The sequence below is a fragment of the Arvicanthis niloticus genome, chromosome 6 (assembly GCF_011762505.2).
Source record: "Arvicanthis niloticus isolate mArvNil1 chromosome 6, mArvNil1.pat.X, whole genome shotgun sequence".
In the NCBI taxonomy this organism is placed as follows: domain Eukaryota; kingdom Metazoa; phylum Chordata; class Mammalia; order Rodentia; family Muridae; genus Arvicanthis; species Arvicanthis niloticus.
This window is the reverse complement of record NC_047663.1, coordinates 3,252,521-3,270,246: the sequence shown is the minus strand read 5'-3', so window position 1 is coordinate 3,270,246 and position 17,726 is coordinate 3,252,521. Positions and strand designations below refer to the sequence as shown.

At 52.3% G+C, this 17,726-nt stretch overlaps 1 protein-coding gene and 1 long non-coding RNA gene across 6 annotated transcripts in view; one reads left to right on the top strand and one right to left on the bottom strand.

The window, feature by feature from the left end:
• Tbc1d16 (TBC1 domain family member 16) overlaps positions 1 to 17,726 on the bottom strand; it is an 84,964-nt gene that overhangs the window by 45,464 nt on the left and 21,774 nt on the right. The gene's annotated exons all lie outside the window — the stretch shown is intronic.
• On the top strand, positions 7,085 to 9,546 carry LOC143442498 (uncharacterized). Its single transcript, XR_013110734.1, has 3 exons — positions 7,085 to 7,403; positions 8,359 to 8,528; positions 9,416 to 9,546. It is a non-coding gene; the product is annotated as an uncharacterized LOC143442498 (long non-coding RNA).

Below are 17,726 nucleotides of genomic sequence, written 5' to 3'. Positions count from 1 at the left end.
TGTGTGTGTGTGTGTGTGTGTGTGTGTGTGTACACACACAGACACGCTCGCACATGGTACCCAGGGCCTTGTCAGGCACGTCAGACAAGCTCTGCCACTGAGCCCCACCCTTGGCCCCAGATTCCAGGTCATGGATCCGCCCACTCTTCCGTCTGCCTCTTGTGACCCACGCAGCTGTGAACTTGGATGTACAAGGCCGGTTGAACCGCTGCTCTTAGTCCTTCTAAAAGTCATTTTCCACCTCTTCCTGCTCCCACTCCCCCACTCCTTCTTCCTTCTCTCTTTCCATACTTCTTTTCTTATTTATTTATTTTTATTTGTTTGAAACAGGGGTCTGGAACTCATTATGATCCCAGGCTGGCCTTTAGTGATTCCCCCCGACCCCCGAGGCTGCCTCCTGAGTACCGGGACTACAGGCACGCACCCCCACACTGGCTCTTGTTTGTTTGGTCCTTTTTTGGTGGTGTCGGGGATTGAACCTGGGCCTTGCATGTGCTAGCACGCATCCCCCTTCCCAGTCTGCTTCTTTCTTTTGCGCCTAAAAATTTATCTATTTTATTTGCATGTGTTTTGCCTGCATGTGTACGTGTGTAACACGTGTGTCCTGGCACCCACTGAAGTCAGATGGGGGCATCAGGTCACTAGAACTGGAGTTACCAGTGGTTGGAAGTCACCATGTGGGTTCAGGGAGCCTGAGTTCTCTGTAAGAGCAACGGTGCTCATACCTGCAGGGCCGCCTCTCCAGCTCCTCCTCTTCATTGCTAACTCTGCTATATGGACCACAAACCATCTACACAATAACAACAACAGTAAAAATGTATCTGAAAGCAGGTAAAATATTTTGCTATTTTGCAAGCTTGAAGCCCGGGGTACAAATCCATAGGCCCGCCCACATTAGTACCATTGTAAGCCAGCTTTGTAGGGCAGACAGGATCCCCAGAGCAAGCTGGCTCGCTAGACTGGCTCTCAGTTTAAATGAGAAAGCTGCCTCAATGTCCGAAGAAGACAGCCCAGTGTCAACATACGTGGGTCTCTGCACACATGCACACACGTGTGCACAAACACACAAAGCCTGGCATAATGACACGCATCTGAAATTTCGGCATTTGGAATCTACATAGAGCCAGCAGGACCAAGCAGGATCAAAGCCACCCTCAGCTACATATGATGTTTGAGATCAGCCTGGGACATGAGACCGTGTCTCAGAAAAACAGGAGGGCAAAAAGCAGAAGGCAAAGGTTAACCCCGGACAAGGCACCCTTGAGTCAGTGGGCCTGTCTTGGTGGGTCATGTGCCCACAGAGGGTGAGTAGCCAGGATAAGAAACAGGCTGTATGCAGCTGGCCACCCACTCCAGGTAAGACACCAACCACTTACCTTTGCTTTAGGGCCAGAGACCAAGACAGTTTGAAACCGGTTTGGTCCCTAAAGAGGCTGTGGCTGGCTTAAAGTGTTGGGGACATTCACCACCACCCGAAGAGGAGGCAGAGGCGATGGGGACGGGGAAGACAGGCTGTGGTCTCAGGCAGGCCACAGCAAGGAACCAGGTCTGGACCTAGTGCGTCTCCACTGACCAAACTAAGGCAGTTGTCATGGCAACTGCCTTCAGGAGGGTCTCGTCTGCTGCTTGGGCTGTTTAGTTTTCCCTAAAACCAACCGCAAGAAGGAAGAACAGGAGGGAAAGGGTGTGGTGTCCTGGAGGAAGGAATGGGTGGAAGTGTCGGGTAGATGGCCCCTGCTGATCTGGGAGAAGCCTGCCATCTGCTGGGCACCCAGAGATCCCTCCAGCCTGCCCTGCCAGCTCCACACAATAGAATTTCTGGGGACAGCGGCTGCTGGTTTACTGTTTGCCTGGCACAGCAGAGGGAAGGTTGGGGCTGCAGTACTCAAACACTACCCTGTGGTAAGAGATGAACATTGTTCTGTAAGAAGCTGGGACCCACGTGGGCCCTTTGGGGATTGCCATGCCCAGTCCCCATGACTGTCCTCAGCCATGGCCACTGCCCATCCTGATAGATGCCTCTCAGCTTCTCCCAAGGCATTTCACCGGGGGGCGGAGGGGGCTGAGGCAGGCTGTGACCGCCCCTGACATCCCTCCCTGAGTACCCACTATTGATCTTGGCAGCTGTAGCCCTGCAGTTCTCAGAACTGACCCCCATCAGGGAGACAGATGGATGGAGATGCATGCTGGTCACGAAGCCTAACCTGCGAGGACCATCTTTCTGCATCTCCCAAGAGGAGACTATGACCCAAATAAAATCATGGTTTTTGGAACTGCAAGCCCCTGAAGTCCCGTGGGGAGGAGACTATGGCTTGACCGTGGCCCCAGCATGGCTGCCAGACTCGAAGAGAGCTTGAACGACCAACCTTGAACCTCGCTGTGTTTAAATATTTACAGACACGCAGCGGATCCTGACACCTCCTCTGTCTTCCTGTGCTGCCCTCTTCAGAGCCATATCTTAGGTCCTACTTCTGAATGCCCTGGCTCCCTTCATCCCAGATCCACACAGCTGCTTCCTCCAATGACCCACGAAGCATTCGACCTCACTCCCCGTCTCCTGTCCCACACACCAGCCTCCGTCAGCATGGGCTACTGGTTCCTGGGCTACCTGGGAGAAACCAGCTTTCTCAAGGGTTGGAAACACATGTCAAAGAGCCACAGAATAAAAGGAACAGAGTCAGGTGTTTAACTCCTGTGGTCAATTTCAATATCTCCTCTCCTAGGACTCTAGGGTAAGGAAGGCACGAGAACAAACATGAGCCCAGCTGGAGCTCCGTCGAGACTGGCGCTAGACACTCAGCTCAGGACTCCCAGTCCAAAGCCTCTCCCAAGGGCTGTCTTGTAGGAGGGTCAGGTGCTAGCCCCATTGTGCAGTGGACAGGCAGAGCAGAGACACGGCCCAGGGTTTGGTCGCCAGAGCCCACCATTAGGGACCATCTGTTTTACCCTTGGCGGCTAAGGAAGATCAAAGCTGGAGGATGACTTTCAGAGTGAAGTGTGGCTGAGTGAGGCTGGGTGACTGTCTACGCGGTTCCCTGAAACAAGGAGGCGCCCTCTGTATGGAAAGTGAGGGGTCAGCATGAGCCCCATGTCCTCTATACCATGACCCATGTGCCTAGGGACAGGAGTTGAGCAGAAACAGAAGGTGCCATTTGCCCAGCTGCAAAGTGTAGGCATGCAAGTCAGAGGCAGAGAAAAACATCTGCATCCCAGGACAAAAGCCTCAGGTTGCTGAGGGTTTCATCATGTGTTGGTTACATTACGACAGCCAGGTTGGGCCCCTAGAGGCACTGCATGATCTCCCGGATGCCCAGTGAGCTGCCACGTCATCCCCTAAGGGTGTCTGAGACCTCAGGCTGGCCTTGATGATCAGAGCTGCTGATGCAAGAGACAGACCAACAGCTGCCGGCTCCCTGGGGCAGCTCCTGTATGCACAGCACAGGCCCCAGTGAGCCACAGAAGCCTGTGCAACCAGTAGGCTAGGTTACGTCAGGGACCCCAGGAGGCTGTGAAAAAGTTCCAGGCCTTGGCTCAGGTGCCCTAGGCAAGGCGGGAAGGGGTGGGAACAGGAAGAACGACCCTTCTCTTGGGACATTGCCTCTTCAGCTTAGGGGCAATAGTTTATTTCCTTCCTACTGGGTAGCTTTAACCGGAAGCATTCAGCTGTTTAAGACCTGCCAGCCTCTGCTGACAAGAGAGTTGAATTCAAGAAGAACCTGACCACCCAATATCCCCACCCCATATCTCTGGAGCCCAGTTCCCTTGCAGGTGACTTCTGGAATCTTGGCTCAGAGAGAGGAGGATCTGGGCTGCAGAATTTCCTTACGGGGTGGTAAGCCAGCTCAGCCTTCTTGCTAGAAGCCATACGAGTATTACAAAGGAAAAAAAAAAAAAAACCGTCTGGTAGAGAACAGGTAGGGGGAGGTGAGACGAGACCTTAACAGTACAGATCCACACTGGACCACAGAGGGCTCAAAGCCGCTGACAGTGTAGGGCTCCTAACCACAGGCAAAATAGGTCCCCTGAGCAGAGCAGATGATCCAAGGCCCTGAGCCAGACAGTGAGGGGCCCTAGCCACGGACAAAGCCGGTCACTAAACAATGGACCACAAAGAATCCTAAACGGAGTCATGAACAATACACTGCACTGAGCCAAGGGCATTACAGAGCATGAGCCACTCCTGACGCCCGGAGTGCAGCAATCCCATACTGAACACAAGACAGGGAGAAGACACGGAGCAAAGCTTCCTTGGGTGACGCTGTATGGACCCCATACTGAACGGGTACTGATTTGAACACCTGGGCAGTTTCCATGATTCACTTTGCGTTTCTCTTTGCTTTTAACAACACAGCCATGTGCTGTGAGACTGTACGTTTTAGAAATGTCAGAAGCTGCACCCAGAAGGTCTCCCCAACATTAACTACCTAAACATGACAGGAACGAGGATGATGCCAACAGATGTGCTAATGTGGATGAGGACCGCCCACGAGGCCTCAGCCCCACACAGAGAGCTACAGGCAGGCAACCATGGAATGCCGAGGGTAGGAGCCGGTCTCCACAGGGAAGGGCACATGGGCTGGTTAGGCAGTGGTCAGCCCTGAGAATACACATACAGGGAATATTAAAAACACTGAGCAGGTTGTTATTTATAGACTTGGGAACACACACGTATGTAACAATTAAGAAGGTTATAGATTTGCATGGGACAACATGGGAAGATTTGGAGGGAGAAGGGGGAAGAGAGAAGTGATTATGAGCTTAAAAAAAAAAAAAAAAAACCCAATGGTCCACACAAGCACTTCCCCACGGCCAAACGGGACTCTGCAGGCAAAGAAGTCCTTCTAACACGTACAGCTGGGGTCAACGCACAGCCTGAACACAAACCTCACACCTTATACCCAGGATAACTCACATGGGCCATAGACACAAGGCCACGAGGCAGAGAAACACCTGAATGGCTTCCAGTCCCCTGCCAGACCAGGGGTTTCGAGACTTGGCATCGGTGGCATGCACTGCAGAAGGGAACACTGATAAGCCTCACGTGTTCAACAAAAGCCTAGTCTCTAAAATAAATTTCAAAAAAACAATTGAAAATTCAAGAGAGAGTAAAGCACACCTGGGCTCTTTAGGACAGAGGGACACTTTGACAAAGAGGATGTAGAGACGGCAGGTGAACGTAAGCAAAGATGCAAAGTGCCCGGTCATCAGTGGGAAGACACTACAGGCATCCAAGGCACGGCCACACACCAGCCCAGACAGCTTCCAATAAGCAAACAAAGCAGGCAGTCCCAAAAGCTACTCAAGAGGCTCAAGCAGGGGGACTGCTAAAGTCCAGGAGTTCAAAACCAACCTTGGCAACACAAGGGTTTGTGGGAATGCAGAAAACTGCATCTTGAGTGCTGGGCCCTAAACAGGACACCTGTATCACCTCCTCCAAGCCCCGGAGAACATCACAGAAGAGAGGTCAGGAAGGATGTAAGAGTGGGAGGGTGGAGAGGACAATGGAGAAAGGCAGTCTTGTAACTTACAGAGGTGGTATTTCCCCATGTGAGACCCGCATAAGGCCTGTCAACATTCCATCATGAAAGAGGAGGGGAGCTTGTGAGGACCTACCCCTCTCCCCAGGAGTTCTGGGTAGTAAATGGTTGCTGAGGTTGGAAGGGGAAAGATCTTCTTCAGTGGTGTAGCTGCTGGTGGAGTCACCACTCCCCCATGTTCATGCAAGCAGTTCTAACTAAACTCAGTGGGACACAGGTGGCCATGGAAGTAGGATTAGGGACTAGTTGAGAGGACAAAGGGAGTCAGAGGGAAGAGGCAGAGGTCAAAGGAGTCAGAGGGAAGAGGCAGAGGACAAGGGGAGTCAGAGGGAAGAGGCAGAGGACAAGGGGAGTCAGAGGGAAGAGGCAGAGGACAAAGGGAGTCAGAGGGAAGAGGCAGGGGACAAGGGGAGTCAGAGAGAAGAGGCAGAGGTCAAAGGAGTCAGAGGGAAGAGGCAGGGGACAAGGAGAGTCAGAGGGAAGAGGCAGAGGACAAAGGGAGTCAGAGGGAAGAGGCTAAAAGACAAAAGACGGCCACGGAGTGAGTATGTTTAGATGCATCACACAGGAGCAGAAGCAGTGGCTTGGCTGCGAAGAACATACTGCTTTTCCAAAGGTTCCTAGGTTCTGTTCCCAGTATGTTTTGCAGGCAGTTCACAGCCACTATAATTCCAGCTATAGGGTATCTGAAACCTCTGGCCTCTGTGAACACTGCACACACGTGTACACACACACACGCACACACACACACCCCCATACAGAGTACTAAAATTAAAAAATCTTTTCAAAAAATCAAAAATATAACTTGCACATGTATAAAACTTTCAAAATAACAAATAACAAACCTGGATCGTTCCTGGGTTGCTGGAGGAAATATGAAGAACACAGTCATGCTGGAAACTGCTGGGCAATTTCTCATAAAACCGAAATAGAAACGATCACCTTGCTGCCCAACAGGCCCACTCCTGGGAATTTATCATGGAGAACTAAAACGTTCAGACAAAACCTGTATATGAACATTCATAAAGGCCTTGTCTGTAACTGCCCCAAGCTGGAAGCAACCCACCAATGTCCTTCAGTGGGTGTGGTCACACCGGGGTAGTCACACCCATACCGTGAGACATACTAGCTAATATAACGGCATGTAGTCTTATACAGATCTAAACTCAGGTGACACTTGAGGATCCTTGTAGAGACGGGAAAGGAAGTGGTGGCCAAGGACACAGACAAGGAGCTGGGGACAATTCTGCAGAGCTGTCCTAAGGGTGCCTTGTGCTCTGGATCTTGACATGGCGGGAGATGAGGCCACACGGACACACACACACACACACACACACACACACACACACAATTTACAGAGACTGTGCCTGTAGCCACAGGATACCCACAGGCTGGCTCAGTCTCCTTTACAGGCCAAGTGAGGGTATTTCCAGAATGCCACCATGAGGGATGGATGGGGCAAAGGTCATCCATTGTATCTCTACTGGGCAGTGCTTGGCCTAGACTAGGGCCAGGCAAAGTCCAGTCTGCTGTCTGTCTCTCTCCAGTCTGCTGTCTGTACGGCCCCGGAGCCAGGCAATCAATCTTTGTTCCTTTACTTCATCAATTTAGTGTGTGTGTGTGTGTGTGTGTGTGTGTGTGTGTGTGCGCGCGCGCACATGAAGAGGTCAGAGGACTCAGTTCTCTTCTTCACTATGAAGGTCCTGGGGATCAGATATGACCCATCAGGTGTGACACCAGGAACTTCAACATGCTGAGCTATCTCTCTGATCCTGCTGTTTTTGTTTGAGACAAGACGCATCCTGTAGCCCATCTGGCCTCTACTTCACAAACCTCTTCCTTTGGCTTCAAGTTCTGGAACTGCAGGTGAGGGCCAGCCTGATTCTAAATATTCCATTAACAGACTTCTTTATCCCTGCTCCCATACACACTCTGAGCTCGCTTGCTTGTTTGTGACAAGGTCTCCTGTTCCTGAGGCTGGCCTCTAACAATGTAGCCAAGGATGACCTTGAACTTCTGATCTTCCTGCCCTGAACGCTGGGATTATAGGCATGCCCCACCACAGCTGGTTTGTAAAGGGCTGGAGACTACACCCGGGTTCCATAATACATCTCCAGCCCACACATTTTTGGGTTTTGTTTTGTTTATGTTTGTTTTGAGACAGAGTCTCATTGCTGCCACGGCTGTCCTGGAACTGACTATGTAGACCAGGTCAGCCTTGAATTCACAAGAGAGCTACCTGCTTCTGCCTTCTGAGTACTATGATTCAAGCTATGTGCAACACCCGCTCTAAGTCTGAGTATCTTAAATGTTGAAAGAAAATCAAAAAATATTTCACGACCTACAAATACCATACAAAGCTCACATCTCCGTGTCTGCGGTGAGGCTCACGGTGGGTGGGAGGAGCACATTTGCATATATTTTGGGTGGAGGCGTTTGCCACACAAGGTGGCATTCAGACACAGCAGCAGTACCCATGAGGCCCATAAAGCACAAAATACCAGCTTTTGGTCCAGGCCCCAAGTCCCTGAGACAGAGAGTGCTAGTTCCAGTCAGATCCTACCATGAGGACAGGCGGAAAATAAGTCCACAGGATAACAGTGACCACCGCCCCCATAGTATCAAAGCTTCTCCCCCAAATTCCTGAAACAGGTATATATCCTGTCTCCCTTTTTCTCTTATATAGGTTCTGCTATGTAGCCCAGGCTAGCCTCCCACTTGCAGCAGTTCTCTTGCCTCCGCCCCCCTGCGAAGCTTACAGGTGTGGGCCAGCACGCAGAACTCTTTTATCACCTTTTAAGAAGATTTATTTTTCTTTTAGGTTTATGAGTTTCATTTTGCCTGAATTTTGTCTGCAGCACGTGGGTGTGCCTGGTGTCCACGGAGGCCAGAAAAGAACATCGGATCCCCTGGAACTGGAGTTTCAGATGGTTGTGGGTGCGGGGATTAACCACCAGCCCACGGGTCCAGATGCAATTTGTCATTTTTAAGGTAAATTAATAATATGTCGATCCTCAGGCCCCACTCACCTGTGGGGACTTAGAACAAGACCTACTACTTGACTTCCCTCAGAGGCCAATTGGGGCTGAGGTACAAAAGACAGGTGACCAAGGGGCTCCATGAAGGCGCAGTTTAAATATTTGTAAACACACACGCATGCACACATATACACACACATGCACAGAGATGCACTCACACATGTACACACACTGTAGCATGTATCATACAGACTCACACACCTACATGAATGCATGCACACGCACACTCACAAATTCACACACTCACACACGCACACATTCGTCCACATACACGCATGCACACACATAAACATAATCGCATGCGTACGGAGGTCAGAGGTCAGCCAGTTCTCAATTCCCACGTAACCTGGGCTGGCTGGCCTGTGAGCTTCTAGGGAGATCCTCCTGTCTCTGCCTTCCACATACTGTAGGAATGCTGGGGGGCTTCCAGATGTACACCACTTCACCTGGCACTTCCTGTGGCTTCCAGGATCGAATTTAAGTTGTCAGGCTTGCCCCGCTAGCGCTATACCTGCCAAGCCATCTCTCAGTCCCGTGTGTGTGTGTGTGTGTGTGTGTGTGTGTGTGTGTGTGTGAGAGAGAGAGAGAGAGAGAGAGAAAGAGAAAGAGAAAGAGAGAGAGAGAGGGAGGGGGAGAGAAAGAGAGAGAGAGAGAGAGAGAGAGAGAGAGAGAGAGAGAGGGTTTCTCTGTGTAGCCCTGGCTGTCCTAGAACTTGAACTCAATCTGTAGGCCAGGCTGGCCTCAAACTCAGAGATCTGCCTGCCTCTGCCAGCCGAGTGCCAGGATTAAAGGTGTGCGCCACCACTGCCCGACTTCTATAGCCTCTTTTCATTTTTTAAGTTCAGAGTTAGCGTCATGGCCAGTAACTCAAGACATTAACCTTGTCGAGTGACCCTCTCTACAAGTGGACAAGAACAGGACCTCGAGTTTTTCCTCGCCATTGGCATTGATGTCCACAGAACTTGGGAAAGGTTGCACCATGTTCAAATCCCTGTCCTGCCGGAACCTCGCCAGGTGGCCTCACTAGGTGCCGGTGTACAGTAGGTGTTGTCAGGTTCGGATCAGGATGTGCTGCAGTTGGGGGACCCTAATCTAGCATCCTCATCAAGAGGAGAGTGTGCACACAGACAGGGCAAGGTCATGTGACTACGGCGAAGGCTGAGGCTGAAGGCCACAGGAACCAGAACAGACACCTTGACCATAAAAGGATGCGTTTCTCGTCTTCAGTAGCTGGCTTATGGTTCTTTATCATGGTGACCCTGGGACACCCATACCAAACTCTGAGCAGAGGGCTGAAGAATGTTGGGCATATAGAGGTGCCACCTGTCAGTCTGGTCACCATGGCCAACAGTGAGTGGTGCCCACTGTGCTGGGCTCGCTGCCAGGGCTTTGCATATACCACACACCCTCACCAAGGCCCCATTTCACAGGTGGGGAGACTGAGGCTAGGAAGTAAGAACCTTGCTGAGGTCACACTGGGGATTTCGGATCTAGGGCAGTTCACACCTGGGTATCTGGCTCTGAGGTGCACCGGGCGGCAGCCCTGCCGGATCCCTGGATCCCAGCCCACAGCTCCTCCCATTGTCATGTGCAAGCCAAACACATGTGTACATCGAGTAGCACATGGAAGGGCCGGGTGCTGGCGAGACGCAGTCCAAATTCTTTGGCAGTGTCTCCAAGTTCCTGGAGTGGGTGGCAGCCAGAGCCGACTAATGGGCAGGAAGCTGAAGGGCAGCCAGCGACTGCCGGCCCGGTTTGCTGCCTGGGCATCCTTGACTTCCTGGCCCGACAGTGAGACCCCCCCTGACTGTTTCTAGCTGTCCCCGGGGGTCTGCGGGCCGGTCCGTGGTCTTGGACCTGCTGCTGTCATCCCTGAAGCTCCTGGGGGATCCCTGAAGGGCTACCCTCCAAGCTGGAGGTGCAGGTGGGGACAGCCACCTAGATTGGGGGTGGGCTGGGGAAGGACAGCCTCCGCAAGGAGTCTGCCAAGTGCTACAGAAACATACGGCGAGACGAGTCTTCCACGGCTTGGAGCAGATTGCAGGGTGTCGAGCAAGGGGATGTTTTTAAAGAAATGAGTCGCAGCTCCAGGCTGCAGAAGCGCAAACAAGCCCAAACAACGGCTCCCGGAAGCAGCAGCCTCCTGCGCCAGGATGGAGGGATGTGCGGGTCTCCCCAGAGTTTCCTGAAAGGCAGGGGTGGTGGGCGGCTCAAACACCCACAGCAGGGCTCAGGAAGACCTACCCCTCCCCAGCGCCCCTCGGGATTCCTGGCTGCTACCTTCCCTTGGTCTCTGCGGGACTTGCCTTCCTGACACCAGCAGGGGGCAGTACCCATGGACTAGGCCCTTAGCACCTGACCCTCACCCCAGCCCTCCCTGGTCCTCAGCAGCGTGACAGAGTCATCCACATGCCACCAGGCCCTGCCTCGATCCCACCTCACCTGCTCACCTGGCCTCTCCTGCCTCTGGGCCTCTCTCTCCACTTGCCCTTTATTCCCTGGCTGATCCTTCCCTCCCTTCCTCTGGTTTCTCTTCTTCCCAGAGCACTGGGCAGCTTCTGAGGGAGAACAGAGGGACAGGCAGGGACCAAGAGGGCTTGCCAAGGCTGTTCCTGTGTGTTCCTCCCTCCTCTGGTGCTCTCCCTGGGAGGATGCCCACTCCTTCTTGGGCATGCCTCCCTGTACATGATGGTCACAAAGAAAGGAATCAGCTGGCCATTCAGGAGACAACCCAGGGGCATGACACACCCCTGTCACCTGGAGCAGGGCAGGGTGATGGGCCAGGAGCCTCTGTGGCAGCAGCACCTAGGCACCCACACTGCTAGGCTCATGGTTCTACCAAGTTTACTAAGTCTAGAACCTTCCTGGATACTCGGATTTCTCTCAGCACTCTATGCTGTACTCTACTCACGTGGGGGTAGAGGCTGCCACGCCAAACCATGCGTGGTAACGCCATTAATAATTCAGCCATCGAGCTGATGCCTTGTTATGGACCTGTTTCCTCCCAAAGGCAAAAACACTTAGACCATTTACTCCGCCATGTTCACCCTTCAAGGTGGGCTGACCCCACTGTGTGCCCAACAAGAGTCAGGCGTGACACCTGGCGTGACATCCACCGCAGCAGCTGTTCCAGGCTCTGCACGTGGCTTCCAGGAAACCTGTCCCTCGCTCTCCATGAAAGCAGCCACTTCATTAGAATTTACATCTAACAAACATTAATAAAATGAAAGGTTCCACCAGGTTATGTGATGCTAGGGCAGACACCCTGGGGACCTATCCCCAGCCCAACTCTGAAACAGCAGCAAGGAGATGCATGGGGCTTCCAAGCCCCCACTGACAGGGGCTGGAGAGCTGGCTCAGCAGTTATGAGCACTCGCTGCTCTTCCAAAGAATCGGACTTCAGTTTCTAGCACCCACATCAGGAGAATCACAACCATCTGTAACTCTCATGCCCTCTTCTGGCCTCCAAGGGTATGGCCTTCCGACTCATAGCATGCACGCGCGAGCGCACACACACACAGAGAGAGAGAGAGAGAGAGAGAGAGAGAGAGAGAGAGAGAGAGAGAGAGAGAATCAAGACCCCCACAAAGCCAAGTGTGTTGATGAACCCTCTAACCCCAGCTCATGAAGAAATGGGAGGATCTGAGTTTCAACATCATATCCTCTATGCACCGAGTTCAATCCAATCCAATCCAGCCTGGACAACTGAGTCCGAAAGAAACAAAACAGTAAGACACGAGGGGCCGAGGATCCGAGTTTGACGATTGACACCCATTAAAAAAAAAAAAAAAAAAAAGCTGGGAACTTTAATCTCAGCCCTGAGAAGGCTAAGACAGGAAGATCCTGTCTTGTTACCTAGCCAGTTTGGCTGGATGACAGACCCTGTCTAGGAAAACTGAAGTGGCAAGCAATTAAAGAAGACATCCGATGTCAACCTTCCATCTACATGCACACACATACATGTGCACCCCACACAGGTGTATGGGCACTGTGAATTACCTGCACTGAAAGCAATTTCTGATGTCTTCTGAAAATACACACACACACACACACACACACACACACACACACACACGTTAAAAAACCCTCCAATATGCCCCATTCAAGGGCAAAGTTTCCTCTGCCTGCGGTGGCTGCGGTTTCAGCAGGAGGGCTGGAGTGTCCCAGCTCGGAGGAACAAGGCCAGAAAACAGGGAGGCTGCTTGGGACAGAAATGCCTGGAAGCAGCAGGGAGAAGGGAGGGGACCGGCCAGGGGACCTTGCCGCAGAATCCCTGCCCAAGATGCTTGTTTACATCTGTGGCTGAGCCAGGCTCCTCTGGGCCTCAGGCAGGCTGACAGGAACCCAGAACCTCAGGAAGAGGCCGCAACCCTGCTGGGGACTCAACGCCACCACATCTGTCCCTCACCTAAACACCAATCCTTCACTGGGTCTGGCACCCTGGGAATGTGTACCAGGAATGACAGAGAGGACTTGGTCCTCACTGTCCCCAGGGAGAAGGCTCAGATGACATCCTGGGAACTAAAGGAAGCAGAGAATGAGCATCTGATCACACTGTTAGAAGGCTGGGTAATTTTTTTGTAAATAAATAACATTTTTTTAGATTTGTTTTTATATGTGTTTGCCTGTGTGTGTGCGTGCGTGTGTGTGTGTGTGTGTGTGTGTGTGCGCGGGTGTGTGTGTGTGCGTGCGTGCGCGTGCATGTGCACATCACAAGTATGTCTGGTGCTTTAGGAGGTCAGATCCCCTGGAACTGGAATTACAGGCAGATGTGAGCCACCATGTGGGTGATGGGAATTGAACCCTGCTCCTCTGCAAGGGCAGTCTGCTTTTAAGTGCCAAGCCATTTCCAGCTCTGGGTTATTTGTTTTGATACAGGTCTCACTATGTATCCCTGGTTGTCTTGGAACCTTGTGTAGACCAGGTTGGCCTCTGAACTCACAGGGATCTGCATCCTTCTATCTCTAAGTGCTGGGTGTGTGAGCAATCCCACCCAGCTTAGGGCTATTTTTTAAATTTACTTTCTAAGATTAATAGAATCACATAATAATATGTGCAAAACTAAAACCTGCCTCATAACAGGCCTGTGTGCTTACACACTCTGGTGTCTTTATCCTGATCCGGCTAGCCAACACAGGCCAGAGTGCCATTTAAATCAGTAATACTCAATACACACAATTAAAGCGGTCAGCTGCAGCTGGGGCTGGAGTTGATGCAGTGTGTGTGGCATGCAGGTTCCACCCCCAACACTGACTACATTAAGAATAGCACCGCACACCTGTAACGTCAGGCGGTGGCTTGCCAGATCTTCGGAGCTTCAAGGTCACCCTTGACTCATGAGTTCAAGGCTAGCCTAGGCTACATGAGACCCTGACCCTAAATAGAAATAGATAAGAATTCTTGGTTGCACATGCCCTATTTCAGGGGTCCACGGGGCTGTGGCGTGAGGGTCTACAATGTTGGACATCTCAGATCCAGACAGTTCTCCTCCATGACCAGAGTCCTGCAGCCTAACTGAACGGCTGCATTAGGACTCGGCCCTCCCCATAGCTCAGCCACGGCATCAGTTACCCTGTGTGCTTCCTAGTGTGCATACGTGTATGTGTGTGTCTGCACACACTTGTGGGAGCCAGGGGTCACCCTCAGTGTCAAGTGGATGTCTGTTCTGCCTGCATGTCTGTTTGTGCATCACTGGAAGCCAGAGCAGGTCTATGGATCCCTGAGACTGGAGTCACAGGTAGTGTGACTTGCCACGTGGTTGTCAAGCTTCCCCCAGTCCTCTGAAAAGCACCTAGTCAGTGCTCTTAACCCACCGAGCCTCTCAGCTCCAGCCTGCCTTTTTGTTGGTTTTGGTTGGTTGACTGTGGTTTTAGAGGGTCTCTTTGGCTGGCCAGTGAGCCCCCAGGGATCCTCCTCCCTCTGTCTCAGGAGTGCTGACATCAGGGGCGTATGCCCTCACATGACTCTTTATGTGGCGCTGGGGCTGAGCTCAGGTCACCAGGCTTGTGGCTGACTGAGCCATCTCCCCAGCCCTGCTCTGGTTTTGAGTCTCTGGGAATTTGCTCGCAGCAGCATGGGATTCTTTTGCCTCGTGCTGCAGGGCTGGGAGAGGTGGGATTGGGTCACAGACCATAGATACTCAGCTAGTAGGGTCGGCTAACATTCCTTGCCTCCGGTGAGTATGTGGGTCCATTCCTTGTTCCCTCAGACGCCTGTGTGCACCTTCCTCTTTCTGAAACGTGGGGATCTCTTATTTTCTATACAGGGCATTTGGAGCAGAATAAGACGAGGAGAATGCCTGATGTTAATCTCTGCCCTCAGTACAAGGCTGGCTCACTCAAGCTAAACACATGCTCACACGAGCTAACCACACACTCACACCTAGCTGGTTCTTCAGAAGGGATCCATTCCTCTTGGAGGTAAAGAGGTGACCCTCATACAAGCTAAACACACGCTCACACGAGCTAGACATACTCAAACAAGCTAGACACACACTCACACCCATCTGGTTCTTCAGAAGGGGCCCATTCCTCTTGGAGGTGAAGAGGTGACCAGATGCCCCTAACTGGTGTCATCTTTGACACTACCAGGGCTGGAGCTATGTTCCCTAACAACTTGGAAGGGACAGGAGGGCAGAGGGAGACCAAGGCCATCAGAACCCAATCCCTGTGAACCAAGTCCCAGGCATCCACTCCCAACAAGGTCTTGAATCAACAGACCATGGGTTTCAGGCTGTCACTGTAACACTGGAGGGAAATGGAGAGAGATCTCAGAACTTGGTACATGGCTGGGTTTACTGAGAGGCGGGCCCTGCAGGGCTATATCCCAAAGGCGGTGAACAAATACAGACAGACCAGGGAACCTTGACATGCTTCTAACGCCTCGGGCCTTCTGTGAGCATCCCACTGAATAACAAGATGGAGAGGGAAATGACACTGCCATCTGTCCATCCTCAGCAGCTACTATGCCTGTACATGCTGTTCTTCAGTTCTGCCACTAGAGGGCACCCATGAGCCAGATTATCTGTCCTGTCCTGCCCTGCCCCGCCCTGCCCCGCCCCGCCCCGCCCCGCCCTGCCCTGCCCTCGCTGGGACTCTATTCTCTGGATTCAAGGAGCAGGCAAGGTGGGTGCACTCAGGTCTTCAGAGCTAAGCCTCTACCTAGTACCAGAGCTCTGGTCCCCAGCCCAGACACTATCTCTGCCCAGCACGCAGGACCCACTCTCCCTTGGGCCTCTCCACAGCCATGGTTCTCAAGGCCGCTGCAAACAGAAACTCCTTGGGGAGTTCAGAATATACCTGGAGGCCCAGGCCTGTTATTCCAGCTACTCGGAAACTGAGGCAGGAGGATAGAACGTTAAAGGGCTGCCCGAGCTACCATGTGAGTTCAAACTCAGACCGAACCACTGTCTGAAAACACAGAAAAGGTCTGAGGATGTATCTCAGTGTAAGGGACCCTGGGTCACTCCTCAGTGTGGGAAAAGCAGGTCCAGGGGCTAGGGACTCAGCTCAGATGGTAGAGCCCAGCATACACAAGGCCTGGATCCCTAACACAGAATAAACCCACGGATGGCAGGAGGATCAGAGTTCAAGGCTCTGAGAAGGGGGGAAGTGGGTTGGAAGGGTGGGACTGGGAGGAGGGGAGGAAGGGGCTACAATCAGAATGTAAAGCAAATAAATCAATGAATTCATGACAGAAAAAAAGCTAGCCAGCCCCATCCTGTGATCTCGTCTCTTGTCTTTAAGGACAACTTTAGTGTTGTGTGACACAGCCAGCAGGGCTTCACTAGAGACCAGAGATGATCCCCCACTAGGCCAGGGTTGCAACTTCTAAACAGTGACTTACGAATGCCTTTTATTTGTACTTATTTTGTTTTGTGTTTTGCCTGCATGTATGCATGTGTGCCATGTCTGTGTCTGGCACTTCAGAGGTTTAAGAAGGTCACCAGGTTGCCTGGAGTTATGGATGGTTGTGAGACACCATGTGGGTACTGGGAACTGAACCTGGTCCTGTGTAAGAGTGACAACTGCTCTAACCACTGATCCATCTCTCCAGCCTGTTTTAAATGTATGGGGGGGGGAACGGACACAGAGAGAGAGAATTAGAGAGAGGCTGTGTCTGTGCGGAGCTCAGAGAACAACTTTTGAGAAAGATTTCTCTTTCTATCACTGTTTAGGTCCTGGAGATTGAACTCAGCCTTGGCGGCAAAACCTTTACCTGCTCTGCTGCCACAAAGGATCAGTCTTCCCTTCTTTTGTTGTGAATGCTCAGCCTCAGGCGTTTTGTTACAACAACCTGTTAGCAACCTCAGCCAAAATGCACCAATCCAGCATGAAGGGCAAGTGTAGGGAACCTACAGGGAACCATGGCAGACAAGCAGCCAAGAGGCTAAGGCACAAGGCGCATCACAGGGAGTGTAGAGGAGACACTGTCCACCCTCTGCAGGAGGACAGCTCCCAGACAGGCTCCCGGATTCCATACCCCAGCCTTGAGCTCACACCCACTGTCCTGAGGAGGGGTTCTGAGTTACATCTTAACCTCCCGCCCCCATGAGACAGCTGCACTGCAGATGCACAAGCCTCCCAGCCTGACCTAAAGCCAGGGTCTGACACTCCCTTTGTCGCCCACCTCCAGCCACCACTGGCCACAGACCAGGCACGCAGCCTGAGGGTGCAATCCAGGCTCCAGGGAGAGGTCAGAGCACAGAAAGGTGAGAGGCACCCCCTTCTGCCTGTGGGGAACTGGATGGAGGTGGCCCCTCAAAAGCCAGATGCAAGGGCACTGGGAACTGAGGCTCACAGCAGTCGGGAGTAGGAGAAGGGAGGGAGCTTAGGGACATAAAACCCAGAATCGAGAGTCACCGCACCTGAGGGCTCCAGTACAGGCATGAGGTGCATATTACAGTCTGCATTTTACAACGGGGAGGCAGGGGTTCCTGGAAGATAAGCTCGCCCCAGACCCATGCTAAGCAGGGAGCCGGGACTCTGTGACACCACATGGCCTGATTCCCAGATCCTAGTTCCATCCCAGGGTGGAGCAACTGGTCAGGGAGCAGGCTCAGGTCTGTCCATCCTCAGCTGCAGACTGTAGGCTACAGAGAAGCCAGGCAAGGCCACCTCTACCTCAGCCTGGCACTGGGTGTAGCATCACT